The sequence below is a fragment of the Humulus lupulus genome, chromosome 9, assembly GCF_963169125.1.
Source record: "Humulus lupulus chromosome 9, drHumLupu1.1, whole genome shotgun sequence".
NCBI classification, from domain to species: Eukaryota; Viridiplantae; Streptophyta; class Magnoliopsida; order Rosales; family Cannabaceae; genus Humulus; species Humulus lupulus.
In genome coordinates, this window is record NC_084801.1 from 161781874 (window position 1) to 161791132 (window position 9259).

The 9259-nt window shown below is 41.8% G+C and overlaps 1 non-coding gene across 1 annotated transcript; it reads right to left on the reverse strand.

Annotated features, from left to right (window-relative positions):
- On the reverse strand, positions 1-107 carry LOC133802786 (small nucleolar RNA R71). Its single transcript, XR_009877532.1, has one exon. It is a non-coding gene; the product is annotated as a small nucleolar RNA R71 (small nucleolar RNA).
- Between the last annotated feature and the right edge of the window lie 9152 nt (positions 108-9259).

Here is a 9259-nt window from a genome sequence, read left to right on the forward strand (position 1 = left end):
AAATTGAGGGGAGAGATAAATAACTTTTGCCAGAATGACGGAGAGTCATTATATGAGGCGTGGGAACGGTTTAAGGAACTCCTGAGAAGATGTCCTCATCATGGCATTGAACAGTGGATGCTAGTACAGAACTTCTACAATGGTTTATGTCCGACAACCAGAACCATTATTGATGCTGCAGCAGGTGGCACTTTTATGAGCAAGAGCGCAACTGGTGCTTATGAGCAGCTGGAGGACATGGCTACAAACAACCATCAGTGGTCTGAGGAAAGATCATCAGGAGTTAGGAAGGTAGCTGGGGTGCATGAGCTGGATGCAATCACTGCTTTAACAGCGCAAGTAGCCTCTTTGACCAAGCAGTTGCAACAGAGCAGTGTATCTGCTAATGCGATTCAGATGGCAGTGAGGTGTGAAATGTGTGGTGGTGCTCATTCTGTCGATCAGTGCCCTATCTGTATGAATAACACCCCAATGGATCATGCTCAAGTTCAAGCGGTGGGAAACTTTCAAAGGCCGCTCAATAATCCATTCTCCAACAATTACAATCCTGGGTGGCGAAATCATCCCAATTTTTCGTGGAAGAATAATCAAGGCCAACAACCTCAGTTTCAGGGACAATTTCAGAATAACATGCCTCAGCCACCTATGAATCAAGCTTCGTCATCACAACAGGCTAGGCCTCAACAATCAATGCCTCAACCTGAGAGACCTAATGAACTGCAAGCTGCCCTGTTGACTCTTACTAATACTCAGACTCAATTTATGACTGAGACCAGATCCTCTATTCGAAACCTTGAGACACAGGTTGGGCAGTTGGCCAATATGCTCAATAACAGACCCCAGGGAAACTTGCCTAGTAATACTGAAGTCAACCCCAAGGAGCAAGTTCAGGCAATTACTCTGAGGAGTGGGAAGCAAACAGAGCAGCCTAGACCTCCACAGGCAGTGGTTCAGAAAAAAGAGATGGGTGCACAGTTTGATTCAGAAAGGGTTACTGAAGACCATCAGAAGTCAGAACAGAGTCCCCCAGTTGTCATTGAGCAGCCAGTTAGAGTTCCATACCCTCAGAGGCTTAGAAAGACTACCCTTGATAAACAGTTTTCTAAGTTTCTTGAGGTGTTTAAAAAGCTGCACATAAACATTCCTTTTGCTGAGGCCTTGGAGCAGATGCCCAGTTATGTTAAGTTCATGAAGGAGATTTTGTCAAAGAAAAGGAGAATGGAGGACTATGAGACTGTAGCACTCACTGAAGAGTGCAGCGCGATTTTACAAAGGAAGTTACCCCAAAAGCTGAGAGATCCGGGGAGTTTCACCATACCCTGCACCATTGGCAAGTTTGAATGTAAGCACGCCTTATGTGATCTGGGGGCAAGTATCAATCTGATGCCCTTATCTGTGTTTAAAAGACTTGGTTTGGGGGAGGCAAAACCAACAACTGTCACTTTACAGCTCGCAGACCGATCGTTAACACATCCACGAGGTATTATTGAGGATGTTCTTGTGAAAGTGGATAAGTTCATATTTCCCGCTGACTTTATTGTTCTGGACATGGAGGAGGACACAGATGTCCCTATTATTCTTGGTAGGCCATTTCTAGCCACAGGCCAAGCTCTTATTGATGTTCACAAAGGAGAGCTTAAGCTGAGAGTTCAAGGAGATGAGGTGGTCTTTAATGTCTTCAAGTCTATGAAGTATCCGATGGCGAGTGACAGTTGCTTTAGTGTGGATATGATAGAAAAGGCAGTCTCCAAGAGAAGGATGAGCAGTGATGCCTTAGAGGCAGTATTATTGGGTGATGAGGGCGATGATGATGAGGATACTGAGATCAGAGAATGTGTAAACTGGATCAACTCTTTCTTACCATATTGGAAAAAGTTCCAAGAATTAGCGGATGCGACTGATAAACCGCTAACCTCCATTCAGCAGCCACCACCGTTGGAATTAAAGGTCCTCCCAGATCACTTGCAATATGCTTATTTGGGAGAGAATGAAACTTTACCGGTCATTGTGTCAGCTGACCTGTCAAAGGTAGAATTGGAGAAACTGTTGAGGGTTCTAAGGGAGCATAAATTGGCCATTGGGTGGACATTGGCAGATATTAGAGGAATAAGCCCAGCGACAGTGATGCATAAAATTTTATTGGAGGAGAATAGCAAGCCATCCATAGAGGCCCAGAGAAGACTCAATCCAGCCATGAAGGATGTAGTACTTGAGCAAATTCTTAAATGGTTGGATGTTGGGGTGATCTACCCAATTTCTGATAGTGCATGGGTGAGCCCTGTGCAAGTGGTGCCTAAAAAGGGTGGAATGACTGTAGTGAAAAATGAGAACAATGAACTCATTCCAACAAGGACTGTAACGGGGTGGCGGATTTGTATAGACTACCGTAAGCTCAATAAGGCAACAAGGAAGGATCATTTTCCTTTGCCTTTCCTTGATCAGATGCTTGACAGATTGGCTGGCCACAGCTACTACTGTTTCTTGGATGGGTATTCTGGGTATCATCAGATCGCTATTGCACCAGAGGATCAAGAGAAAACAACCTTTACATGTCCTTATGGCACATTTGCTTTCAGGAGAATGCCATTTGGACTGTGCAATGCCCCTGCAACATTTCAAAGGTGCATGATGGCCATATTTTCAGACATGGTAGACCGGTGTATTGAGATTTTCATGGATGATTTCTCTGTTTTTGGCTCATCATTCGACCTCTGTTTGGGTAATTTGGAGAACGTGCTGCGTCGTTGTGAGATGGCTAATCTGGTGTTGAATTGGGAGAAATGCCATTTTATGGTGAAAGAGGGGATTGTTCTTGGCCATAAAATTTCAAGTGAGGGAATTGAGGTAGATAGAGCGAAAATTTCTACCATTGAAAGGCTGCCTCCACCAGTTTCAGTCAAAGGAGTTAGAAGTTTTCTTAGTCACGCTGGGTTCTATCGAAGATTCATCAAAGATTTCTCAAAGGTGTCTAAGCCTCTCTCGAATCTGCTTATGAATGGAGTTGTCTTTGATTTTAATGACGAATGTTTGAGGGCGTTCAATTTCTTGAAAGAAAAGCTTATTTCTGCTCCCATTGTGATAGCTCCGAATTGGGAATTGCCTTTTGAGTTGATGTGTGATGCCAGTGATTACGCAGTGGGGGCAGTTCTGGGATAGCGGATTGACAAGGTATTCAGGTCTATTTACTATGCTAGTCGGACTCTAAATGATGCTCAGCTGAATTATGCCACTACAGAAAAAGAGTTACTAGCTATTGTGTTTGCTTGCAATAAATTCAGACCATATCTGATTGGTAACAAGGTGATTGTCTACACTGATCACTCTGCCATTAAATACTTGATGTCAAAGAAAGATGCCAAGCCCCGCCTGATTAGATGGATTCTGTTGCTTCAAGAATTTGACATGGAGATTCGTGACAAGAAGGGCAGCGAGAATGTGGTAGCTGATCATCTCTCTAGACTTGAGGTGGAGGAGACTGAAAATAAGAAAGCAGTGCAAATCAATGATCACTTTCCTGATGAGCAGTTGTTTGGGGTAAGTGAGACTTTAGCTGTCCCGTGGTTTGCAGACATAGTGAACTTTTTGGTTGCAAAAATTGTGCCTTCTGAAATGTCAAAGCAGCAATTAAAGAAATTCTTTTCTGAGGTGAAATACTACTATTGGGAGGAACCTATTCTCTATAGGCACTGTGTTGATCAGATTATCAGAAGGTGTGTTCCTGAAGAAGAGATGCAGTCCATTCTTAATCACTGTCATACTCAGCAATCGGAGGGCATTTTGGAGCATCAAGAACGGCGGCTAAGGTATTACAAAGTGGTTTCTATTGGCCTTCATTATTCAAGGATGCCAATGTTTTTGTCAAGGCTTGTGATAGATGTCAGCGAACTGGCAATATCTCGAGGAGAAACGAAATGCCTCTACAGGGGATTCTTGAAGTGGAACTGTTTGATGTCTGGGGCATCGATTTCATGGGGCCTTTTCCACCGTCTTACAACAATGAATATATTCTATTGGCAGTGGATTATGTATCCAAATGGGTGGAGGCTGCAGCAACTAGAGCCAATGATGGTAAAATTGTGCTTAATTTTCTGCATAAACATATTTTTACTAGATTTGGCACTCCCCGAGCTCTGATTAGTGATGAAGGGAAACACTTTGTGAATAAGCAATTGGATGCACTGCTGGCTCGTTATGGAGTTTATCACCGAAAAGCTTTGCCTTACCATCCTCAATCAAATGGGCAAGCTGAAGTTTCGAATAGAGAAATCAAGAGCATCCTTGAGAAAACCGTTGACAGTTCGAGGAAAAATTGGTCGAAAAAGTTAGATGATGCGATTTGGGCATACAGAACTGCATTCAAAACACCAATAGGCATGTCTCCTTACAGGTTGGTGTTTGGTAAAGCATGTCATCTACCAGTCGAATTGGAGCATAGGGCATTTTGGGCTATGAAAAAGTTAAATTATGATTGGAGTGCCGCTAGTGAAAGAAGACTGTTGCAACTAAATGAACTTGACGAGTTCAGAAATGAGGCTTATGAGAATGCCAAGATTTATAAAGAAAGAACAAAGGCTTGGCATGACAAGAACTTAATCAGAAAAGAGTTCCAACCAGGGCAGTAGGTACTTCTTTTCAATTCAAGACTGCGGCTGTTTCCTGGCAAACTGAAGTCAAGATGGTCAGGGCCATTCACTGTAGTTCAAGTTTTTCCATATGGTTTTGTAGAAGTTCGGGGAAACTCAGGTGATTCCTTTAAAGTCAATGGTCAGAGATTGAAGCCCTACTTGGGTGGTAGTTTTGATCAAGCGAAGTCTATCCTCCTTCTGAAGCCTCTCTGAAGAGGGGTTCATCGTCCGGCTAAATGACGTTAACGACAGCGCTTGTAGGAGGCACCCTATATTTCACTTGTTATTTATTTTACTTTTGTATTTGTAAACAATGGATATTTGGTTTATTTTTAGACTTTTAGAATCGTGAAAAACGTGAAAAATGAAAAAAACTTTAAAAAATAAAAAAAATAAAAAATTCCTTAAGGGCCGCGGCATAGCCATATGATGCCGCGGCATTGGGGGTTCCAGAGGCCCACAGATTTGGCAGTATAGGGGCGGGCCGCGGCATGGCTGAGGAGGGCCGCGGCATATGTTTGAGAGGGCCGTGGCATTCCATCCTGGAAATTTTATGCGGGCCGCGGCATAGTCAAGGTAATGCCGCGGCCCTAGTCCGAAAATTGGGATAAAAAGCCCTAAATCAGACATTGTTTCATTCATTCACTCTCACAATCTACATCACACTCCAAACTTCTTTTTCTCTCTAATTTTTTTGAGACTTCAATCAGTCAAGGAGACCAAAAGAAGAATTTTTGTGCCATTCAAGTAAGTGTATCCTCTCTATTCTAATGCTTTTGATTGGAGAATTAGATTGCATTGTGGTGTTGTGGATTGTTCTATGTGTTTCTTGTTAGAAGATTAAGGGTTTTGCCAATTGTTGATTGTGGTAATTAGTGTTTGGGGGCTGTTGATTGTGGTAATTAGTAAGTTTGGGGGGAGTGACACCAAAAGGAAATTGTCACCTAGGTTGAGTTTATAATTCATAGTATGATTATAGGCTGCTGTATCAACTTGTTAATTGAATTAGGTAAAAATAAGAAGAATTCACACTTTGCATTAGGGAATAATAGGGAGGATAGTTGATGAGATTGAATATCCTAATTGTTTCTCAGTGATTAAATTAAAAGCTTTACTATTAGTTATTATTTCACTTAATTTTCGATTATTATTTCTGCACTTTATTGCTACTTTTGCTGTATTTTACAAAAATCAAGAATTTCAATTCATCAAATAGAACAAGAAATTAATTGACTGGTAATTGGTAAATCAGTCCTTGAGGACGATACTTGGTTTTACCATTTTATTACGAATTTGCGACTGTGTGCACTTGCATAGCAAAATTATCGCAACAAAGAGCATGGGAGACTTCCCGCTCAACCTCTAATCCATAAAAAAGGGCAACACATTGCACAAACCTCCTCCTCTGCAGATACAAATTTCAAAGAGGTTAATGCCATCACTACTCGAAGTGGTCAAAGTACGGTTTCACCATTAACTAAGACAATGAGTACGTCAATGCCCGCTCCAGATGATGATGTGCCAATAAGCATTCCAGTAAAGGCACCCTTTCCTCAAGCTTTGAAATCCACTGGAAAGGTACTAGAAAATCATGGTGAAATCCTAGACCTTATAACACAAGTGAAGATCAAATTGCCACTGTTGCATGTGATCAAACAAGTGTCGGCTTATGCCAAGGTAATCAAGGATTTGTGCATCGTTAAAAGAAAGCATCATGTCAAGAAAACTACATTCTTGGCAGAACAAGCTAGCGCGGTAATTGACTGCAAGACACCGCCTAAGTACAAAGATCCTGGTTGTCCCATCATCTCATGTCAAATTGGGGAGCAGGAATTTGGTCAAGCCCTTCTAGACTTAGGAGTAAGTGTAAATCTCATGCCATATTCAATATACTTGCAATTAGGTCTAGGAGAACTCAAGCCCACATCTGTGGTGTTACAACTGGCTGATCGATCAGTTAAGAAACCTCGGGGAATAGTAGAAGACGTTCTAATTCAAATTGAAAAATTCTATTACCCTGTTGATTTTCTCATCTTGGACACTCAATCTGAAGTGAGTATAGAGTCCAAAATTCCCATAATTCTCGGTAGACCTTTCCTCGCAACAGCAAATGCACTCATTAACTGTAGGAATGGTCTCATGAAAATCTCTTTTGGGAACATGACTCTAGAAGTAAATGTTTTCCACATTGGCAAACAACCACCTGATAACGATGAGTGTTTCCAATCCTATCTGATCGATACACTTATTTCGGAAGAGGTCGAATCAAAATACACTTCTAGTCATTTTAATCACCTCTTCCAAATTTTCGAAAGTTCTGAGCCTGATGAGTCTGCAATCAACCCTGAAATCGTCAAACACTCACAAGCTAGAAAAACCATGTTTTGGAATCCAATCTTTGAGGAACTCCCTCAAGATCGAGAAACACCAAAACCATCCATTGAACAAGCTCCTCAACCAAAGTTTGCCCAACTTCCTGACGGTCTTAAGCATGTTTTCCTGGGAGCTGGCAACACTTTTCCTGTCATAATATCCTCCAAGATCAATGCCACACAAGAGCGCCAACTCATCAATGTGTTGCAAGAACAAAGAGATGCATTAGGATGGACGATAGCTGACATCAAAGGTACTACTCCTTTAATTTGCTCCCATCACATTCAATTGGAAGACGGGGCTATACCGCGTCGTGACCCTCAAAGAAGATTGAACCCAACGATGAAGGAAGTAGTAAAGACTGAAGTCTTGAAACTTCTGGATTCTGGCATAATCTATCCTGTTGCTGACAGTAAATGGGTCAGCCCAACTCAGGTTGTTCCCAAGAAATCTGGGGTAACAGTGGTACAAAATGAAAAAGGGGAACTTGTTCCTACCAAGGTCACAACTGGGTGGTGCGTGTGCATTGATTATAGAAAGTTAAATGCAGCCACCCGTAAAGACCATTTTCCACTTCCATTCATCGATCAAATATTGGAACGTGTGGCAGGTCATCCTTTCTATAGTTTTCTCAATAGATATTCAGGGTATTACCAAATCGAGATTGCCTTAGAAGATCAGGATAAGACCACATTCACTTGTCCTTTTGGTACTTTTGCCTTTCGGCGCATGCCATTTGGCCTGTCCAATGCTCCAGCCACTTTCCAGCGATGCATGATGAGCATATTTAGTGATATGATCGAGAAATGTATGGAAGTATTCATGGATGATTTGACAGTCTTTGGAGATTCCTTTGAATCAAGCCTTCTCAATTTAGAGTCTGTTCTTAAACTTTGCAAAGAAAATGGCTTGGTACTCAACTGGGAAAAGTGTCATTTCATGGTACCACCAGGCATAGTCTTGGGGCATGTCGTGTCGGAACGAGGAATTGAGGTTGATCAATCAAAGATTGAACTCATATCAAAGCTGCCCACCCCCAAGACTGTTAAAGGCATTTGATCTTTTCTTGGGCATGCAGGATTCTATAGGAGGTTCATACAAAATTTTTCGACAATTGCTCGCCCTTTGTCAAACCTCCTAACAAAAGATGTTGTGTTCAGTTGGACACCTGAGTGTGAGGAATCTTTCCGAATGCTCGTTGCAAAACTCACTTCCGCCCCTATCATTCAGCCACCAGATTGGAACTTACCATTCGAAATCATGTGTGATGCTAGCAATTATGCTATAGGGGCCGTCTTAGGTCAAAGAAGGGAAGGGAAGCGCTTCGTTGTCTATTACGCAAGTAGAACTCTTAACAGTGCTCAAATGAACTATTCTACCACTGAAAAAGAGTTACTTGCTGTAGTATTCGCACTTGACAAGTTTCGTTCCTACCTGATTGGTTCACCTATCACAGTTTTTACGGACCATTCTGCCTTAAAATACCTCCTTTCCAAAAAGGATGCTAAGGCGCGTTTAATTAGGTGGATCCTTCTGTTACAGGAATTTGATCTGACCATAAAAGACAAGAAAGGAGTTAAAAACGTGGTAGCGGACCACTTATCTCGTCTTGAATTTTCTGATTTCGCTGATGGCCCAGCCATTCGAGATGACTTCCCCGATGAACATCTCTTCGCGGTCACTAAGTTGCCATGGTACACTCACATCGTCAATTACTTAGTGACTGGCGAACTTCCAACTGCATGGAGTGCACAAGATAAACGTAAATTTTTGGTCGAGGTTCGTAAATTTTATTGGGACGACCCATATCTTTTCAAGTATTGCCCCGACCAAATTATGAGACGTTGCATTCCAGATGATGAAATTTTTAGTGTTCTGAACTTTTGTCATAATGAAGCTTGTGGTGGTCATTTTTCTATGAAAAATACTGCTGCAAAAATCTTACAGTGTGGTCTTTATTGGCCCACTTTGTTCAAAGACACTAACAATTTCTGCCGATCATGTGAAAGGTGTCAGAAATTAGGTGCCCTGTCCCGACGACATATGATGCCATTAAACCCAATTCTTGTAATAGAAATATTCGATTGTTGGGGGATAGACTTTATGGGACCATTTCCACCTTCTTCTGGCTACCTTTACATTCTCCTCGCCATAGACTATGTCTCAAAATGGGTGGAAACTGTGCCTTGTCGAAATAATGATAACACAACTGTTGTGAAATTCTTAAAGGAAAATGTGTTATCTACGTTTAGCACACCTCA